General features: G+C 35.5%; 1 long non-coding RNA gene across 23 annotated transcripts in view; it reads left to right on the forward strand.

Annotated features, from left to right (window-relative positions):
• Positions 1-20012, forward strand: part of LOC103350106 (uncharacterized) — a 271720-nt gene that overhangs the window by 31884 nt on the left and 219824 nt on the right. For 22 of the 23 annotated variants that reach the window (XR_016237146.1, XR_016237152.1, XR_016237145.1 and 19 more), the window contains 2 exons: positions 7054-7153; positions 8186-8238. This is a non-coding gene — a long non-coding RNA (uncharacterized LOC103350106). Of the gene's footprint in view, positions 1-7053; positions 7154-8185; positions 8239-8716; positions 9025-20012 lie in introns of those variants that run through there. The other variant, XR_016237151.1, reaches the window with a different exon arrangement.

Genomic DNA, 20012 nt, shown 5'->3' on the forward strand with positions numbered 1-20012 from the left:
TCAAATTGAATGCTTGAATGATGTTTTGAAATTTTTGAGGGGCAGAGGTAGATTTTCTTAATAAGGATTTTGCAAGTGTAAATATCTTATTAGTAGAATGAACAAATCTTGGAAAATTTCCAAGATATTCTGTATAAAATGTCAGGGAACTCTAAATAGTTGGAACTTTAGATAGTAAAACTGCTAGTCTGTCCCTGTAGACACTAAGAAGGGTTTGAGTCTGTATCAAGGTTTTGTTTTTTTTTTTCCTTTCTGAAGTCATGTATTCTTTAGGCTTCTAGTCCTAATTTTACTTTAGAAATTATTTTTAATATGTTTCAGACAAGAGCCTTCTGTAGAGGTCTTGAATACAAGTACTGTATCGTTGTTTTGTATTCTTGTACAAATATATTTTATTGGGAACCTATTTCAAAATACTTGTTAAACATATGAGCTTATTCACATGAATGCACTCACTGCTGTAACTGTAGGGGCAGAAGTTGAAACAGAGGAACCTATGTCTCATACTCATGGCTGCAGCTCCCTGTTTGGGAAAAGAGGTTTCCTTCAATAGCTCACTGCCTGTGCACACACTGCACTTCAGACATACTTACTCCTTTCTGCTGTGACGTGCATGCACAGATGCACACGCACACATCCCTATGATTTAAGGGAAAAAAACACATTAGTCATGAAACTTAGGAGCTGAAAGTAAGCGAGTTACAGCCTGGATAGTAACTGTTCAGAACTTGAATGAATCGCCACAGTTTTCACCAAGTAACTGGCTGGCCTTCTCAGGCAGGCTCCAAATTCCTGTTGAAATGAAGACTTTCTTTCCTGGACTAGGCCTGGCATTCCTGGGAAACAATGGCCCTTTTCAAATGGGCTCTGAAATTTCACAGGTGAAGGGAGAGGGGCAGTTATTTGATCCCACCCACAAGAAGCCTGTTAGTATTTTAAAAAGTGAAGACAGAGCCTATCATGGAAAAGCAGGCAAAGCTGGCTAGTGGTTAAGAGCTGCAATCTAGACCCACAGTTCTACAGATCCCTGTGAAATATGAATCAATTTCAATGCTCTGTCTTTGAATCACATTGCAACTCTTTTTTTCTAGATTTTTTTTAACAGTGGACTGCAGAACTACTGAAACAGGGTTTTACTTTGTATCACGTTGTTATGGAAGAGCATTATTCACATTTTCTTTAATTAGGACCTGACATTAGACTTCATAAAATAAGGAAGCATTTGCTGAGGTTTGGTATGTGTGTGTGTGTGTACACATGCATGTGTGTGTATAAGGTCATTTTGGAAGAAATGCATGGTAAAATATACAGTATATCACATATATAACTGTATATTGGGTTAAATGATAATTTCAGCAAACATCCTTTCCAAGACATAATTGTATTATAATTCCATAATTTAGGAATTCATTATGGAAGTGTAGATTATATGCAATTTGAAAGAATTTGAGTTATTGATCATTATACATACAACTAACATAAGATGCATTTCATAGATTTTACGAAGATTGAGAATACATTCAGTGGTGCTTTTGGAATCCTTATTTGATCAGATCTCTCAATGATTGACAGAGATAAACTGAGTTTTAGTACTGTGCTTAGTGTATGTGAAAACTAAGGAAAGCTCAGATTGTAATACTTATCATTAATAAATCAAGCTTATTAAGCATTTCTTTATGTAAAAGACTAAATATTTTCTCTTTTACTCTTTCTGACATTTGTGATAATTGCCCCAAGATTGATGATGTAGTCAGTATTTAATTTAGCCCAATTTGGAGATTTATTTTAGGTAGATTACTGAAGACTCAGAAAACAGCTTTTGTCCTTAAAAGTAAACAATAGAACTCTTTATGAAACCATCACTAAATTTTACAGACTTCATTAAAAACATTATTTAGTAGTTATGTAGCAGTATAATACTTTGAAACAATTTTCCTGATAATTTGGTTAATACATGATGTTGTTCCTCCTACCCCCACTCGCTGCTATCTGTGATCCCAACTGTAACAACATGTTAGATACTCTGAATTTATGTCTTAGAAAAAAGATTTAAAAGGGGGAACAGCAGTAAAACAAAGTATTGTTTATGCTTCAAAAGCAAAGATGTAGAAAGAAAAATAATTTACACACATACAAGTTAATGAAAAATATCAAGGTGCAATAATATGCTAACAGATTATAAATCAATTAATTTTTCAAATCCATCAAGAAAAATTTCTCGGGTGAGAAAGAGGACAAAAATGGGGAAAGAATATTTAGATTTTTTCATATCACTTGGAAAGTGTTCTCAGGTACCTTTTTTCCTCAAGCCCAGTGATCAGTTTGGGGATTAACAATAGAACAAATACATAAAATTGGGTTTCTAGAACTGAAGATGATTTCTTACAGTGGAGCTTAGAGAGATCTCAAACGTTATATTGTGCCACTCTTCCCCTACCTCCAATTATGTCCCTTACTTGGTGTATGGAGAACAAAATGAGTGACATATTCGAGGTACAGACCTGAAATGGCCTCTTAGAATCTCTTGTCTCACTAATAAACCCTGGAGAGCAGCAGAATGCTTTCACGTTGAACTGAAAACAGAATGGTTACAGCTCAGAGCATAAGCAGACTGGAGAGAAGTATGACGTAGCTGACATCTGCATGCGCCAGTAGTAGAGACCAGAGAAAACAGGCATGTCACGGCGTTAGCCTGAAGTTGTCACTGAGAACCAGATGTCACCTGTTAATTGTGTGATGCCCTTTTAGATTCTTACAGCTTAGATACAACCTCAGCAAAATGATGTTTATAGAGAGGAAGATGAGTGAAATGTGAAATTACCCTAAATATCAGAATTAGTTGTGAATCTGGACACTGCAGATACTTAAATCTTCAAGTTTCCTATCATTAAGGTTTTATCTCTCTCTACCTAAATCCTAGCTATTCTCATCAGTGATGGTGTGAAAACAACCATCCTTCAATCCCAATCCAACATAACCAGTGGAAAAATCAGATGAAAAAGAAGAAATGGATATTCTGAATACTCTGCAGGAACTTCTTACTAGTATCACCATCTCTTAGACCCATTATGCCTCGATTTATTCTTGCAGTTTCTGTTCCTCCAACACTATGAATAGAATTATTGTTCTTACCTTCCTTACCTTCCTCTTCGAATAACACATCTATATTTTGATGAACACTAACTTTAATGATCAGTTTCAAAGCTATTTCTTGCAGTGTTATCTTTCAAGAAGTAATAATCTCTCTCATATATATTTATATATAATTTCTATCATATATACACAAATATTTGTCATGATCTGACTAAACCAATTATTTCACAGCTATTAGATTATCTCTAGTAAATATAGTGGCTACCATTGTAGGAGTTGGTTAAGTGATATAACCAACTTTTTTTATCTACCCATCACATCATGAATAATGGCACAGATTCTGCTACACATGGATATTTTTTCATAAACAAACATAAAATAATACGAGTAAAGTTCTACAGACCATGAAATCTCAGCTTTCTGCTGCATATGCTCTGATGATACCTTGCATAAATATTGACCTTTGATTAAATAAGCAATAGGGTAATCTTCACTTATGAATGTGCCTACCTCCTAAGACCCCCAGTGAGTACCTTAAATTGTGGATAGTACTAAACTCTATATGTGTGTAAATGTGTGTGTATGTCTATATACAGATATATGCATGTTTTCTCTAAAAATGCATAAGTATGGTAAAGTTTAGTTTAAAAATCAAGCATAGTAAGAAATCAACAGCAATAACTAATAAAATAGGACAATTATAACAATATGCCATAATAAAGTTTTCTATATCTCTTTTATTATTCTTTGGTGCCATTCTTAAATACAATATGGATTACTTGAACATACACATTGTGATATAGCAACAGTTGATCTTATCACCTGGATAGCTAGAGAGTAATTGAATGGTAGTATATATGCACTGGACAAGATGATTAACATAGAGAGCAAGACAGAGTAAAATGGTGGCAGATTTCATCACACTACTCAAAATGGAATGTAATTTAAAACTTAAAGATTTATGTATTTCTGGAGTATTCCATTTTATGTTTTTAGACCACAGTTGACTGAATCAAACTGAAATCACAGAAAACAAAGCCTCAGCAAAGGAGGGACTGCTTTGTTTTAGCTCTCTAGTGAACCGGATAACCTATAATCTTCCAGAATCACTGGCTAAATAGAGGAGCATTTAAGAATAATGTCTAGTGTATCATTTATATAAAATATAAGATTAGCAGATTCTAATAATCTGTTCATAAAAATTAGTGAAGAAATTGTTTGTATATTTTAGTTAGTGTACTTACATAGTATTGATAGTAATTTAACATTGAGCTCATGAACAAATAGCGGGTGTTGATGAGTAAAATAGATGAAGCCTAGAGATCAGCCTTCAGATTAAGTAGTAGGAAATCATTGCTGAAAACCACAGTCCAATTATCAGCCCTGGACTATATATTGAAACCAACATACTTTTTTTACACATTTTCCATAATTAATCAAGTTAAAATAAATTATAAACCATATAAGATTAACATTTTTCCCTCATACTGGTAATTTTTTAATGTTTTCAACCTACAGGAACATAATAAAACCATGAAAAATATGTCAATGCTTACCATACTTCAGGCAGTGTCTTCATTTTTTTCTTCTTTTTTACTCACATGTGTATAAAGAATATGTCTATCTAGCCTTATTAATTCAAATTGTTTTTTAACGATCAAGTTGCTTAGATAACTGCTGAGTTTTTTTAATTTAATCATCAGCTTGTTTATAAAACAAATTTATTCACATTTTTGGCCATATCTATTATCTTTCTAGAAAAATAGGTAACAAATATAATAACAATAATTAAAACAGCTAATTTTAAAATTATTCTCTACTAAGACCAAATAAGGAAATATTCTTCACTAAGACCAAATAAGGAAAGTGTCATTATTTATACTTTGCAGATAAAGTATAACCACATTTCCAAGGTCACCCATTGAGTTAGCCCATGATAAAGCGAGGATTTAATTCCATGCCTGTCTGATGTTATTTGCTTAACTGTTAGATTCTTCTTGCTTCCGTTAATTGCACGTTAGCCTTTGGCTAGTTTTCCGTGTTGCTTTTCATTTAGTGTGTATCCAATTCTAAGTGTCATGAAGAATGTATAAATAAATAAACCACAGTATCTCCTTTTAAGGAAATTGTAACTCAGCAGAGGACATAATATATATACAATACATTCATCAATATGATAGTATAAAGCAAGGAGCAGAACATGTAGAGCAGGCTATTGATAGGGCTTACCAAGGGGTCGGTGCTGTGGCATTTTGGGTAAAACCTCCACCTGTGGTGCCGCATCCCATATGGGTATCTGTTCAAGTCCTGGCTGCTCCACTTCTGATCCAGCTCTCTGCTATGGCCTAAGGAAGCAGTAGAAGATGGCCCAGGTCCTTGGGCTCCTGCAGCTGTGTGGGAGACCCAGAAGAACCTCCTGGCTCCTGGTTTTAGATTGGCCCATCTCTGGCTATTGCAGCCATTTGGATGGCTACACCAATGGATAGAAGACCTCTCTTTGCCTCTGTCTCTCTGTAACTCTACTTTCAAATAAATAAATAAATTTTTAATTGTATTTTTTTTTTTTATTAGACAGAGACAGATACGGTTTGAAAGAGCTCTCATTCATAGGTTAACTCTCCCAAATGCGCACAGCAGCTGAGACTGGGCTGGGGCCAAAGCTGGAAATGGGGAATGCACTCAGAACTCTCAAGTTACTTGAACCATCACTGCTGCCTCCTGGTGTCTGCATTACCAGGAATCTGGAACCAAGAGCCAGACCCAGTACTCCGATATCTTAAGTGCTAGGCTAAATGCCCTTTCCAAATACACAGTTTTGAAATGAATATGAGTCAGACACTACTTTTTCTCTTTTTGATGAATATAGAGGAAAATCCAGAAACCTACTCTTCTGAGTTTTGAAACCCTCAGATATTTCAAGGACATGAACCACCAGAGTGTGAAGAAGGTAAACGATTTGAAGAGAACTTCTGTGAAGGAAACAGCATTCAAACCTCATCTTACTTGTGCAGAAGAGAAGCGTACAGTTAGAAAGAGTGGGTTTTCACAAGACCACTTAGAGGGATTTACATGTCTTTCCTGACATTATGGGACCTTGCAACCTGGAGTCAATCACTCACCTAGACTATTCAAGTGATAAGAAAAGGGCTAACTGTGCTTGGTATAGACCTAAGAGTTTTGTTGCTTCTTTAAAACTGCCCTGGTCTGTGGCAAAGAATTTATTAGTAGACTAGGTTTGAGCCACTGCAAGTAAAAGAATGGGTTGAAAACTTTCCTGAGGACTAACAAAGAGGATCAACAGGAAGTATTAAAGAGACTCCAATAGTGTGACCTTGTGTGAGATGTCCAGGAACATGAAGGGCTGAATTGGAGTGCATGCAGTCAGGAGAATGAAATGTTGCCAACTATGGAAACTTCTAAATCCAAGATACAAAAGATTCCCATAAGATTATCAGCTTTGCTTATGTACCTAGCACATAAAATATGATGTAACTGGTCAAGGAAAAATCATTTCATTCTCTTATTTCTTTGAGCATGCTCACTGTGATCCTGGAAGGGTCTAGCAAAGTGGCTAGCCAGTTAAAGAAGAGAAAGACAGGTGGGGAAAAAAGGCAAAATAGAACCATGCTCATTGTGTATGAGGCAAGCAAATACAGACCTTGCGTTTGGGAATGAAAAGTCTAAATTTGATTTGCTGTAGAAACATTGATTAATAACATGAATTGCACAAGTATAAATTGTAATTATTGAATTAGGGCAATGCTTTATGACTTAAAGGGTTACAGAACTGCTTTATACCTAGGAAGAAGCAAAAAGTCATGAAATTAGCCAGTTTTTCATCCAGCAACAGGAAAGAATATCCACACTGAATAAATTTTCAAGAAGTATTAGAGACAAAAGATAATTGTGATTTGAACTCTGCTACATGTCTTGGTTTAATATACTAATTATATTTTTCAGAAAGCATTCATGTAACACTGTGAGATCTCAGCTAATGGAGTTAGTGATACCCTTTCTACCTGGGTTAAGGAGCAATGTCCAACTGTATAAAGATTACTAGGTAAGGACTTAGTGGAGTGATAAAGGTCTATTTTTTTTATTAGTCTCCTTATCTAAGTTTTACAGTATTTCTTAATGTCAGCTTCTTCACATGTAAAAAATTATTTAAAATGTAAAAATGCTATGTAAAATACCTTTTGCTTCAAATGAAATAATAAAAATAAGTATAATAATGTTATGAATACATGTTGAATACCAAGTGCCATACGTGTGTGATTTTAAGACTACTATTTTTATTTATTGGAGAGACAGACATAAACACAGACACATACACACATGGGGTGGGGGAGGTAGAAAGAGAAAGAGAGACGTGACAAATGATAGAGAAGGAGCACCTATCTGCTGTTTCACCCCCTGGATTCTGGCAACAGCTTGGGTTGGGCCAGGCAGAAGCTATGAGCTGGGAACTCAATCCAGCTCTCGCATGTGGGTAGCAGATTTCCAACTACTTTACTCATCTGCTGCTCCTCCCAAGGTATACATTAGCAGAAGGCTGGAATCAGGAGCTGAGTCAGTACTTAAATGCAGGTACTCTGTCATGGGAAGCAGTCATCCCAAGTGGTATCCTAACTTCTGCCAGCTTATTATTAAAAATAATAATAGTCATTGTCTAAGTAGAACTGATGAACTCAAGTTTTTAATAATGTGAAAAGGTGATTTTTTTCTTTTAGTTTGAAAATTTATGTCCATATGTATTTCAGACATTTAAAAAAATACACCCACATGATATAGTGAAGAATTGTCATGTTTTAAATATAAAAATATTGATATTGCTTGTTTCCTATTGACACATTTTAGATAGCACCTTAAGATGAGATGTTTTGTCTCAAGCGTAAGTTATATATGGCATGAAAAAAAATAGGTGACAACTCTATATGAACATATAAAAATTAGAGAATATGAAAGATTGTGTATGTGTGTATAGCTGAAAATGTACATGTGCTTGTGTTTGTTGGATTATGGGTAAGAATGTGTATATAGTTTATTTAATTCTCATCTTAACACTATGATTGTTATTTTCTGTATTTCACAGATGAAAATACTGATACACAAAGTTTGAAGAACTTGGTCACAGACATACTGCTGGTGAGTGGCAAAGCCAGACACATTACCCAGCAAAATTTGTTGTCTTAAATATACCCTCTATTTTGCACTCATGTGTACATTATTCCTACCATTTAAATAGAGCTATAGTACAACTTATATATTAATTACATATGAAAGGATTAAACGTAAGTTTTGGAAATGTTAGTGTTTACTTAAGTGAAGAATCATAATTCAGCCAGAATGTAGGAATTTGAAAAGACTTGTCAGGATGTTTTGAGTCCTCATGAATGGGAGTAGATTGCTTCCCACTTACTTCAAGTCAAATGATAGGGATTTCAAAAAGAATGTTAGATGAACTTGAACTTGGAGGATGTGGAGGCTCTGGTATCTGATTCATATCTAATCTAGAAGCCAAGTCTGACTGAAGAGACTTGGTGGCAGCATGTTTGATAGTACAAGTAGGAAATAACTCCACTTACAGAGACTGAACTAAGGTTGCACGTTTTCTCGGTTCCAGATGTAGGCTGTATAATGTTGTCTTACACTAACTCCAAGAATCGTGTCTAAAAGAAGAGGAGACCACAATAGAAAGACAGGCAATAAGGAGAGGCATCATAGATAACCACTCATAGGGATGCATGTGTACTCACGAAGGAAGTTGTTAGGGCAAGACCTCAATTGTTGCAGATCCCCAGAGAATCCACAGAAGTACCCCATGAAACCAGCAGGTTACTCATCTGCCATGTGCTAGATTACCAGTCTTTCCTGATACTTAATTTTACCAACGGAGTCAGAAGCTGTGATTAGTCCATCCTCTCCCTCACTGTAAGTTGTGCCAATCATCCTGTCCTCCTTTATGTTCCTCTAATGCATCACGTTATCTCTGCTTCAGGATTTTTACATTAATCACCTCTGCCTGATCTACTCTTTGTTGAGATTATGAGGGGGCTTACTTTAGAGAGTTATTTACATATTGAATAGTGTTTCCTCAGAGAGAGCTTCTCTTTTTAATATGCTTGTGCTGCTATAATAAAATACCACAGACTAAATAATTTTTTTAAAAAAATGAGAAATTCATTTTTCAAAGTCATGAACAATGGGAAGTACAAGATTAAGGCATCAGCAGGTTTGGTGTCTGGAGAGCTACTCTGTGCACCATTGTGGAATGGTGCCTTGTTGCTGCAACCTCCAGTGAGAAAAACGCTGTGTCCTCACATGGCAAAAGGGATAGAGGGCAAAAATAAATGGACATCTTTCTGAAGCCCTTTTTAGAAGGCAGAGCACTCATCATTTAACCATCTCTTCATATCTCTATAATGGGGGTTAAGGTTTTTTTTTTGTTTTTTTGTTTTTTTGTTTTTTTTGACAGGCAGAGTTAGACAGTGAAAGAAACAGACAGAAAGGTCTTCCTTCCATTGGTTCACCCCTGAAACAGCCACTGTGGCTGGCATACTGCACCAATCCGAAGCCAGGAGCCAGGTGCTTCCTCCTGGTCTCCTATACGGGTGCAGGGCCCACGTACTTGGGCCATCCTCCACTGCCTTCCTGGGCCACAGCAGAGAGCTGGACTGGAAAAGGAGCAACCGGGACAGAATTCGGTGCCCCGACCAGGACTAGAACCTGGGGTGCCATGCCGCATCAGAGGATTAGCCTAGTGAGCCGCGGCACCAGCTCCAGGATTAAGTTTTAATACATAAAGTTTGGAAGGAACACATTCAAACAATAGCATCTTCATAGAAGGCCTCGTAAGACCTTGTTTAGAAGGTTTACGGGTATTCAAAGTGTGGAGGAAGTCATAGGAGGCCAAAACAGTAACATGATTCCATTTAACATTTAAAAAAGTCATTCAGCTATGCATAGAAGGAGAATTATAGAAGAAATTAATGGAAAGGAGATAGATAGTTTCAGTTTATGTTTTATAGATCTCCTACCCCAAGTTCACTTTCCAAATGCTTACCACAGCCAAGACTGGACCAAGCTGAAGTCAAGAGCCAGGAATTCAGTTTGGGTGTCCCACTTCAGTGTTGGGGAACCAAGTACTGCCTCCCAGGATGTGTATTAGCAGAAAGCTGGATTGGAATCAAGGAGCCAGGACTTGATCAGGCAGTACAGTATAGGATGCAAGGATCCCAGTGGGTGACTTAAAACACTATGCTGCCTGCCTGCTCCTATGTGAGCCCTTTAAAGGTGAAATGTCAGAGAGATGCTCTTTTCTGACCTCAAAGAAGCAAATTGATATATGAGAGGAAGGGGAGCACATGTCAGAAATTTAAGGATGGCCTGGGAGCTGATAGTTGTTCTTGGCTGAGAGTGTGAAAATGGAGCCTCAGAAATATAGCTACAGCTGGTGAATGGTGTAAATGACCTGAATGAGCTTGGGTGGGTACTCTTAAGCTCTAGATGAGATCACAGCCCCAGCCGAAGTCTTAATTTTGGCTGTATGTGAAAATGAGCAGAGAGCTCGACTACTCTGTGATTATGTTTCTGACCCACCGAAGCTATGCAATGATAAATAGGTGTTGTTTAAGCTATGAAGTTTGTTATTTGCTACACAGCTATAGAAAACTAATGTACCTGGCAAGCAGTGTTACCATTATGGCTGTATTATACTTAAGTTGTTTATTAGACATTCAATAAGAAATGTTAAACATAGAATTTATAATTTCAGCCTGTCATTCAGGGGAGATTAAGATGGAAGCTTCATGCGTGTGCTAGTATTTCAAAATAAATAGAAACCACTAAGAATTGTCTTACTCTATAGAGGTGACTCAGTAGATGGGAAAATAAGAGAAAATGGACCTGTTTTCCAAGAGCTTATAGTTTTAGATAAACAATAATCTTTTTAGCTATATATGATATTATTCTAGAAAGAATATTACTTTAATAGTAAAAATTTAAAATAGAAGACAGTAATTATAAGCTCTTCCTTTTTAATTCAGCAAATTCTATTTTATCAAAATTTATTTTATCTTAAAAAATAGGTGCTGATTGACTCTTTACTGTTTATTGATTTTCTCATTATAACAATGCTTATTAGGGAGATATTGTAAGTTTTTCCTACTTTGCTTTTGGTGACTTCCTCTTTTACATAGAAATTCTGGTAGTTTAATTAGAAATTGCGTTTACTACGGTCTTTCTAATACCCTGAACTCCAGAAGTAGTTGACATTTTAGAAATCATTTAGCACAGAGTTTTTGGTTCAACTGTGGGTAAATTAAGGAACCTAAAGCTTAAATGGCATGCAAGTGCCAGTAAAAATAAGTCATAGAGTCAAAATCCAAGACCATTGTTTTTTCATGTATTATACAGTATCATATTACTTCTCTGCCCACATGGAAAATTCACTTCTTTGGGAAGAAAGAATGATGTGATCTATGTAACCTTATATACAAGATTGTATTTACATAGTTTCAGTGCCTTCATTTGATAAGTGATATTTAATATACCTATTAACATTTTATAAACAACTAACAAGGACAATAAAAAATAAGCCTGGACTTTGTTAAAAAATATTTGGGAAGAAAATATCAGGTAAAATATTCCTGTGGAGATGCACTGAATCTCCTGTGTACTGTCAGTGCTGATTATTTTTGCTGGATGAGTCCTCCTACTGTCTTATTGGTACTAATGATAAGTAATTATAAAATATTTTTGGAAGTTTGACTCAAAAAATTTTTCATTCTTTTAAGTCATTGCAGTGAACCTAGCAAAAAAGGAAGTCATGACTATTAATAATTGAATAGATATTGCCTCATTCTCTTTCTTGGTGAGAGTATAGTCTTTGGTATTCTGATTTATCCTATATGATAACTATATTGAATTGCTTTGTTTCAGATTGTTCTTTGGGAGAAGGTAGGGAACAGTTGATTGCTAGTCATTTGTTTGGGTTGTCTTGAATAGAGTTGGCGCTATTTAAAGAATGATCACTGAAACTCAGAAAATGCTTTTCATTATAGTTCTGATTGTTACACAAGTTGTGAATGACATCAATTTTAGAAGGTCTTTGCCATCACAAAGATTATAATATAAAAATAGAGAACCAGTCCTATGTAGTATTTAACATGGTAGCATAAAAGTAGCAGGGGGAATTTGATATTTGCAAATATATATGTAAATAAGTCAGTTGGGAGAGAAGATTTTTCATGCTTGTTAATTATGGGCTAAGGTATTTTAAGTATATTTATTCCTAGAAGAATAGAATTGAAATCTTAAATTTCTCCATCATATAGTTTTAGGTTTAGTTTTAGAGCCATGGTTCCTAATTAGTAGTTAAGTGAAAAGAAAAATAAAGCTTAGAGTCTACCAAGCTCCTTTCATTTGTAAGTGTGGAATTGGTTCATATTCTTTTGCTGGAACTCAGCTTTACCAAACTAGTGTTTTAGTTGGCTCAGTAATATTTTTATTTAAATAAATGCAGAAATTTAAGAAACATAAAATAGAAGGTTGACTGTATCCAATAAAATTCAGGGAAAAGAAGACTTAAATAGCAATATCTTTTCTGAATATTAGCTTAAAAGGTAGCTTTCTGGTAGTCAACTCACAGAAATAATACTAAAATATTATTCTCTTTGGTTTTTATGTAATATTTTTAAGTGTGAAAATATATATAACAAGAATTTGGAGAAGTCATCATTTGTTTTATCTTGACATATGCAATAGAAAATATACAGAAAAAGTAAACAGTTTCTTAAAATTATTAAAGAAATTAAAATAAAATAAACATAAATTTCTTGAAAAAAAAAGATAAGAAATACCTGATTTACTTCTTAATCCTGGAAAGGACAAGTAAAGGCTGTTGGACTTCATGAAACAATATGCTCAGATATGGTGCACTTAGCAAAATATGTACTATGAGAATTTCACATGTAAAATATACAAATATAATAATCAAAGAAGAAATTACTTTCTTTGAGTACATATCCTTTGGAATACTGTAACACTGCCTTTTTCTATTTCTAGGAAATGATGGTAACAAATGGGCCAGTCTCAATAAATGTCAGCCAAAAAATATAAACTAATAATATAATCCTCTCAAATATCACTTAAAATGCAATGATATGAATGTATGTTTTAATAATACTATTATTGTAGAAAAGTTTTAGATTTATAAAAATGTTACAATAATAGTACAAAGCATTCCTCTATACCTAACACCTAATTTCTCCTATTATTAGAATCTCCATTTTAAATTAATATTGTAAATTTAGAATAATTAATAAACCTATATTTATATGTTATTATTAACTAAACCTCATTCTTTATTCACATACTTTATTCACATTTATTCAGTTTTTTTCCTGTGATTCTTTTTCGGCTCCAGGATCTCAATCTTATCCAAAATAGAACATTACATTTAATTTTCCTGTCTCTTTAAGCTCCTTTTGGTTGTGACTTTCTCAGAATTTCCTCATTTTTGATAGTCTTGATAATCTGGGGAATATTGGCAAAGCATTTTGTAGAATCTTGTTAAATACAAATTTGGGGTTTTTTTTTATGTTTACATTGGGTTAATGTGCTTTGGGGTGAAAAACCACAGAAGTTAAAATTAAAGTCATTTTCATCCCATCGTAAGAGAACTCTTCAAAATTATGTTAGTGGAAAATATACATTATGAAGAAAACATTTATGAATTAAATTTTTATGCAAATGTAAACTTATATTTTAATCCCATTTTCTCATAAACTTTTTGAAATACTCTTATAAGAAGTGTACATTGCACCAATATGACTGTTGATAACAACCCTGTTGATGTTAATGTAGACCACCAGGTTTTCTGTTTTTTAAAGGTTTATTTATTTATTTGAAAGTCAGAGTTACAGCAAAAGAGGGAGAGACAAAGAGAGACAAGAGCAACACCTCTTCTATCCTGTTTCACTCCCCAAATGGTCACAACAACCAGGGTTGGGTCAGATGGAAGCCAGGAGCCAGGAGCTTCTTCTGGTTCTCTCGTGTGGGTGCAGGGGCCCAAGCACCTGGGCTATCGTCCACCGCCACATACTTGATATACTTCCTACAAAGGGCAACATATTTTAAGCTTTCTGTTTGTCATTCTTCTGCATGTGAAATTTCTCTATTTTCCTTCATTTATATCTTTGATTAATCATTTATTTCAGTATGGACTTAAAATATCTGTTTTTACATTGGATTATAATCTAACAATATTTAATTTAATTCAGTTACTTAAATTGTTTCAGTTTTGGCCACTGGGTATTCAGTTGGTTCCTGCAACCCTAGGTCATATCTCTCATTGTGAATGTGTAAAAATATTTCTTACTTCTTGGCATTGTAAGATACACTATAGATAAGATGCTGCAGTCCTGAAATTTTTTTTCTTGAAGGATCCCAGGTTCCTTTTTTTTTTATTATTTATTTATTTGAAAGTCAGAGTTACACAGAAAGAGGAGAAGCAAAGAGAGAGAGAGAGAGGTCTTCCATCCAATGCTTCACTCCCCAGTTGGCCTCAATGGCCGGAGCTGTGCAGATCCGAAGCCAGGAGCCAGGAGCTTCTTCCAGGTCTCCCATGTGGGTGCAGGGGCCCAAGGACTCGGGCCATCTTCTACTGCTTTCCCAGACCACAGCAGAGAGCTGGATTGGAAGTGGAGCAGCCAGGTCTCGAACTTGCACCCATATGAGAGAGATAATAGTGCTTCAGGCCAGGGCTTTAACCTGCTGTGTCACAGTGCAGGCTCAGGATCCCAGGTTCCTAATCTGAGTGCTAGGTGTCCTCATTGTTACTGGGATATCATAATTTCTATTCCCTTTCATTTGACAGAGCAAGGAGGTAAATCTTTGTATCTTTACATATCTATAAATCAGTAGTCACATGCAATTATTGGTTTAATAATCTCCTTATCCAATTTCACATTACATGGTTTCAGTTACTCATAGACAATTGTAGTGTGAAAATATCTAATGGAAAATTCTAGAAATAAATAATCCATTAGTCTTAAATTGCATACCAACCATTCTGAGTAGTGTTCTTTTTTTTTTTTTTTTTTTTTTTTTTTGACAGGCAGAGTGGACAGTGAGAGACAGAGAGACAGAGAGAAAGGTCTTCCTTTGCCGTTGGTTCACCCTCTAATGGCCGCCGTGGCCAGCGCACCGTGCTGATCCGATGGCAGGAGCCAGGTGCTTCTCCTGGTCTCCCATGGGGTGCAGGGCCCAAGTTCTTGGGCCATCCTCCACTGCACTCCCTGGCCACAGCACAGAGCTGGCCTGGAAGAGGGGCAACCGGGACAGAATCCGGCGCCCCGACCGGGACTAGAACCTGGTGTGCCGGCGCCGCAAGGCGGAGGATTAGCCTAGTGAGCCGTGGCGCCGGCCCTGAGTAGTGTTCTGAAATCTTTGTACTCTGCCCCACCCAGAATGTGAATCATCCCTTTGCCCAGTGTATCCATGCTTATATACTACCCTCCCAGTAGTCACTTGGTAGTCTTCTTGGTTATCAGATTGACTATCATATCTAAGTGCTTATGTTTAAATGACCTTTATTTTATTTAACAATGCCCAAAGCATAAGTGTCATAATGCTGGTTATCTTGTCATGGTATTTTTTTATAATTGTTCTTTAGCATTATTATTATTGTTAACCTTTTACTATACTTTATTTATAAATTAATATTTGTCTATGAATACATGTATAGAAAAGTATATATTACACATAACATAATACATATAACATCTATAATGTTTTATAGATATATATTATATAATATTTTATGGAAATAACATTATTATATATTATGTTTTGGTATCAAATTTAGTTTCAGGCATGCACTGGGGTCTTGGAACATTTCCCGTTTGATAATGAGGGATTACTATTTCTAAATTAAGCTAAATATGAATGCATACTGATGTCTCTAACTCTCCAGCAGTCTTCCATCATCACATACACTACTATAAATTTCCTTCCCTCATTTTTCTGTAACCTCTTATTTCAGCACTGATTAAGTTGGCTCCTACCATGCATTTTTTAATTTTGCAAATTTGGTATACATGTGTTATGGTTTCAGAATTATTAACCTGTATTTCAGTTGAGAACAACAGTATAAACTACAGTTTAGTATGTATAAATAATTATTTTTGCCTTAAAGACAGATTCTGCCATGCCGGGTTTTCCAAAATCCCAGGACAGTACTTTTTTTTTTTTTATTTTACCCCTTTCAGTGAGCTTGGTTCAGACATTTGAAATACATGTAAAATTCATAAAATTCTTCATTTCATCCTGGTATTTCAGAGCTCCTAAATTGTTTTTAATTTGCATACATTTATTCTGTGCACTGTAAAATTCACTTATTTTGTGTGTACTATTTAATGACTTTTTGTATATTTACAGAATTAACTAGCAATCATGATTTTTACTTTTCAACATGGCAACTATGGAAAAAAATGGTAAAGTTGTCCTGGGCCGTGAAGACACATGATACCTTAGCCTGATCATTAATATACCTATTTCTATTCAGCAAAAAATGGTTTTTAGGCATGCCCAACTTTAGGTTTTGGTTCTTCGTAAAACAAAAATTTTGATGCAAATCACATAATCGCTTATCCCATGATCATTTATTTAGTCCTGTCCACATTTTAATAACAAACCAAGGACTATTTCTAAAATAAAAAATATAGATATTTTCCAAAGAAGAAGGTCACTTCACATCTTGTAGGACTGAATCATTGTTTAGTTAACTGCTATGGGCTCAATATGCCAGACACATTCTGAGCATCACTGAAATTTGCCCCATCACAAGTGTCTTGTAGAAGAAATTTTCACTCCACGTTGAATAATAAAAGATCAACATGATCAATATGGTATATAATAATTCCTAAATCTTAAATAAAATGCATGCCATCTGTTTCACTTTTTTGAAATGTTAGTATGTACATTTTACTTTTTTGATAATGTTAGTATGTACATCCTGCTGCTAAGTTTCTTGGATCATTCTTGGAGATGATGATAGGCTGTAAAATGGTGAAATGGAGTGATAAGCATAGTATTTGAAAGAAAGAGTGACAGAGAGAAAGGAGAGGGAGGGAGGGGGAATGAGAGAGAGAGAGAGAGAGAGAGAGAGAGATCTTCCATGGTTGTTGTAAAGGTGAAAGTTGCTTTTGAGAAGATGAAAAACTTCAGGAAACAGTCTCCAGGAAGAGAGTAGTAGATATATGTCTTAAGGTAGGGATGGAGAGAGAGAGTGAGAGAGAAGGAGAGGGAGAAGAGGGAGAGGGAGAAGAGGGAGAGGGAGAGGGAGAAAGAAAGAAATGATATTTAAATTGGAAGGGCCGGCACTATGGCACAGTGGGTTAACGCCCTGGCCTGAGGTGCCGGCATCCCGTATGGACTCTGGTTCATGTCCCGGCTGCTCCACTTCCAATCCAGCTCTCTGCTGTGGTCTGGGAAAGCAGTAGAGGATGGCCCAAGTCCTTGGGCCCCTGCACCCACACGGTAGACCTGGAAGAATCTCCTGGTTTCTGGTTTTGGATTGGCACAGCTCCGGCCGTTGCGGCCGGCTGATGAGTGAACCATCAGATGAAAGACCTCTCTCTCTCTCTCTCTGTCTCTCCTTTATCTCTGTGTAACTCTGACTTTCAAATAAATAAATAAATCTTTAAAAAGTAAATAAATTGAATTTAGATAATTGTGCTCAGGGAATTTCAGAATCAAGTACTTTGTGTGTACGTCAAGAACTAAGAATGGAATGGAATCTTGGCCTTGATTCCAGGATTGTATAGAGTATAAAAAAATATGTTCACAGGTGTGAGAAATTATTTGAAAAGATGTTCCTATAGCATAAAATTTGCATTCTTCAAAAATCACCTCTTCAGGAACAGGTGTTGTAACACAGAGAGTTAAGATGCTGTTTGCAACACAGGCATTCTTTATTAAAGTGCCAGTTCAAGCTCTGGTTTCTCTGTTTCCAACCCAGCTTCCTGCTAATGAACCTGGGAATGCAGAATAGGATGTTCCAAGCACTTTGGCCTCTGCCACTCATGTGGGAGACTAGGATGGAGTTCCTGGCTCCTATCTTTGGCTTGGCTTGGACCTGACTGTTGTAGACTTTTGGGGAGTCAACTAACTGAACAAGCAAATGGAAAATCTCTCCCTCTCTCTCTCTCTCTCTCTCTCTCTCTCTCTCTCCCTCTCCCTCTCCCTCCCTCCCTCCCTCTCTTCTGTCACTCCTCTTTTCAAATAAAAAAAATAAATTTAAAAAGTCTCTCTTTGCTTGTGTAATTTTATTTGCAAATATTCTTATATACCTGTAATGGACAGCTCTCTTCACAATTTTATCCCTTTTTAAGGTTAAAATATCAGATGAATGCATTCTCTGACTAATAAAAACAGAGAAACTTGAATTCCCTTAGTTAAGAACATGAAGAAATACTGCTAAGTACTATTGTATGTCCTAGGAAAACCAAAGGGTAGCACATAGATAAATATGGAGAAATTTATAAGGAATCAGATAATAAAGCCTAAGAATTAGCAGTGTCTGTCCTGAGTTTAGACAAACAGGGTGACAAATTTAGACAGACTAATTTTTGTTTGGTAATGAAAAACATTTTATCCAGGGCATAGATGAGAATGTATCTACTTCTTTTTCCAACTTGAAAGTATGTCAAAGTACTTTTATTCACTTTCTAGCCAAACTTATGTGAATCAATGATATCCCAACACCTCTGGGCATTTTAAAAGGACTTTCTGTTTTGTCTCTAGTGATGAGAATTCCAGGAATGCCCCTAAGGAAAGATATATTTGGCAGGTGTGGCCTCTTGGTATTTCTCAGATCATACCACCTACTCATATGGCCAGTCTTAGGAACCTCTGGAATCTAAGTGAGGTATTTTTTCCTAGGTGCAACTCTGAGGTTAAGAGAGAAAAAATACTTACAGCTGAAAATTTCTCTCTTAAGATGACTTCGCCTTCATGATTTATCAGATATTCTATTTTTTGTCCTCTGAATTACAATGCATGCCAACACATTTGTGGCAAAGTGAAGGTGAAGATGAGGACCAAGAAATAATTTAAAACCCAATACAGTAATTATAATTCTATATTTTTCATTTGCCATATACTTCTATGGAGTTTGCAGCAGTGTGACTTGTTACAGAAATTAATGATATTTTACATTTATGTAACTTTTTTTAGTGTTCAAAATATATGCAATGCAATATCTCACTTGAACTTTACAACAGCATGTATAGTCTGAAAACATGTATGTATGTGTCTATGTCTGTATCACTACATATTAAACTTGAAAATTTATAAATTGACTTTCTACATACATCCTCATTTAATCTCCAGATAATTCCTATCAGTGGCATAAAAAATATGTTATAAATATGCCTTTTTACAAATAAGAAAAAAAAGGTGTGGTGAGGTCTTGGTCACAACACCACAGTAGATAAGCAAAAAATACTGCATTTCACTCAAGGCTTTATATTTCTTGGGTAGTTTGGATCCCGTAGTAGACCAGATATTCAACTGGAGACCTTTTAATTATCTCAAAGTTCAGTTTCCCCTCTAGACTAATAACCAAGTATGTCTGTGATATAAGTCAGGCATCAGTAGTTTCTGAATATCCCCAGGCAACTCCATCATTAGCAAAATTTGGAAATTACTAAACCAGTCTTTTTAATCATGATTTTGTCTGGATAAACACTTACCTATTCCCTTTTCACAGCATATTTCTAAGGCAATATTAATGTATATTCTCATTAACTTTTATGTTTTATTCACAGAATATTTCAATGTTAAACATGATTAGGTTTTTGCAGTGATATTCTATTTGCTAAAAATATGAAAGGTCTTCAAAAAGTTCATGTAAG

This window comes from Oryctolagus cuniculus, chromosome 7 (assembly GCF_051225735.1).
Source record: "Oryctolagus cuniculus isolate XC-2025 breed Fujian yellow rabbit chromosome 7, ASM5122573v1, whole genome shotgun sequence".
In the NCBI taxonomy this organism is placed as follows: Eukaryota; Metazoa; Chordata; class Mammalia; order Lagomorpha; family Leporidae; genus Oryctolagus; species Oryctolagus cuniculus.